Source organism: Barbus barbus, assembly GCF_936440315.1.
Source record: "Barbus barbus genome assembly, chromosome: 12".
NCBI lineage: Eukaryota > Metazoa > Chordata > Actinopteri > Cypriniformes > Cyprinidae > Barbus > Barbus barbus.
Genome location: NC_136740.1, coordinates 32,986,432 through 32,988,931, shown reverse-complemented (window position 1 = coordinate 32,988,931; position 2,500 = coordinate 32,986,432). Strand labels below are relative to the sequence as shown.

The window sequence follows — 2,500 nt, the reverse complement described above, 5'->3', positions numbered from 1 at the left end:
GTCCAACACCGTGGTATAATGAGCACACTCGGGCCCTAAAGAGAGCAGCCCGGAAAATGGAGCGCAGCTGGAGAAAAACTAAATTAGAGGTATTTCGTATTGCTTGGCAGGAAAGTACCCTATCCTACAGAAAAGCATTAAAAACTGCTAGATCTGCTTACGTTACGTCTCTTTTAGAAGAAAACAAACACAACCAAGTATTTAGTTAATACAGTGGCTAAATTAACAAAAACTAGAACATCAGCAGGTGCAGACATTACCCAGCAGCACAGTAGTAGTGACTTTATGAACTACTTTACCTCCAAGATCGAAACTATTAGAGATAAAACTGTAACCATGCAGCTGTCAGCCACAGTATCGCATCAGATAGTGCACTATAGATCCCAATTCCACTCATTCTCTACTATTAGAAATGAAGAATTGCATAAAGCTCCTAAAAGAGGTGCTTCCAGAAGTAATTGATCCTCTTCTGAATATAATTAACTCATCATTGTCATTAGGATATGTCCCAAAAACCTTCAAACTGGCTGTTATTAAGCCTCTCATTAAAAAAAACAACAACTTGACCCCAAAGAATTAATTATAGACCGATCTCGAATATCCCTTTTCTGTCAAAGATATTAGAAAAGGTAGTATCATCACAACTATGTTCCTTCTTAGAGAAAAATGATATATGTGAGGATTTCCAGTCAGGTTTAAGACCATATCATAGTACTGGAGACTGCTCTCATTAGAGTTACAAACGACCTGCTTTTATCATCTGATCGTGGTTGTATCTCTCTGTTAGTGCTACTGGATCTTAGCGCCGCGTTTGACACTATAGACCACAACATTCTTTTAAATAGACTAGAAAATTATGTTGGCATTAGAGGAAGTGCACTGGCATGGTTCAAATCGTACTTATCTGACCGCCATCAATTTGTGGCAGTAAATGAAGAGGTATCAGATCAATCACAAGTGCAGTATGGCGTACCTCAAGGCTCAGTACTAGGGCCGTTACTTTTCACGCTTTACATGTTACCCTTGGGAGATATCATTAGGAAACATGGTGTAAGCTTTCACTGTTATGCTGATGATACCCAGCTCTATATTTCTTCGCAACCTGATGAAACTTACCAATTTGCAAAACTAACGGAATGTATAGTTGATATCAAAAACTGGATGACTAGCAATTTCTTACTGCTAAATTCTGAAAAAACAGGTGTGTTAATTATTGGACCAAATACTTTTGCATGTAATAACCTAGATCACTGTCTAATACTTGATGACTGTTCTGTAAATTCTTTGTCATCAGTTAGGAACCTAGGCGTACTTTTTGATAGCAATCTTTCCTTCGAAAAACATGTTTCTAGCATTTGTAAAACTGCATTTTTCCATCTTAAAAATATATCTAAATTACGACCTATGCTCTCAATGTCAAATGCAGAAACATTAATTCATGCATTCATGACCTCGAGGCTAGATTATTGTAATGCTTTATTGGGTGGTTGCTCTGCACATTTAATAAACAAACTCCAACTGGTTCAAAATACAGCAGCTAGAGTTCTTACTAGAACCAGGAAGTATGACCACATTAGCCTGGTTCTGTCAACACTGCACTGGCTCCCTATTAAACATCGTATACATTTTAAGATCTTGCTAATTACCTATAAAGCCCTGAATGGTTTGGCTCCTCAGTATTCGAGCGAGCTCTTATCACATTATAGTCCTTCACGTCTGCTGTGTTCTCAAAACTCTGGCCATTTGATAATACCTAGAATATCAAAATCAACTGCAGACGGCAGATCCTTTTCCTATTTAGCTCCCAAACTCTGGAACAATCTACCTAACACTGTTCGGGAAGCAGACACACTCTGTCAGTTTAAATCTAGATTAAAGACCCATCTCTTTAACCTGGCTTACACATAACACACTATCACATTTCTATAATTCAAATCCGTTAAAGGATTGTTAGGCTGCATTAAGTCAACTGGAACTGGGAACTCTTCCCAAAACACCTGATGTACTTGTTACATCGTTAGAAGAATAGCATCTACGCTAATATTAGTCTGTTTCTTTCTTATTCCGAGGTCACCGTAGCCACCCAGATCCAGACGGTATCCAGATCAGATGGTGGATCAGCACCTAGAGATGACCTCTACAGCCAGGACACCTAGATGAGCCCCAGAGACTGATCCCCAGTGAAGACCCTGTCTCCAAGACGGCCATCGGGACAAGACCACAGGAACCAGATGAGTCCTTTGCACAATCTGATTCTGCTTTAGCCAAGATTTAAACTGCTGATTTTGTCTGGCCAGAGGAGAATGACACTATTTCAACAAACTATTTCCCCGTCTAAATACTGTAAAGCTGATATAAAGCCACCCAGCTTTATATCAAGCCGATGTAAAGCTGCTTTGACACAATTAGCATTGTTAAAAGCGCTATACAAATAATATTGACTTGACTTAAACTGACAGGTTTCCCTGTACATTTGAGAAGGGTCTGGCTGCAGACTTGC

General features: G+C 39.2%; 1 protein-coding gene across 4 annotated transcripts in view; it reads right to left on the bottom strand.

Annotated features, from left to right (window-relative positions):
- LOC306877490 (intermembrane lipid transfer protein VPS13B-like) overlaps positions 1-2,500 on the bottom strand; it is a 190,568-nt gene that overhangs the window by 124,626 nt on the left and 63,442 nt on the right. The window lies entirely within an intron of this gene.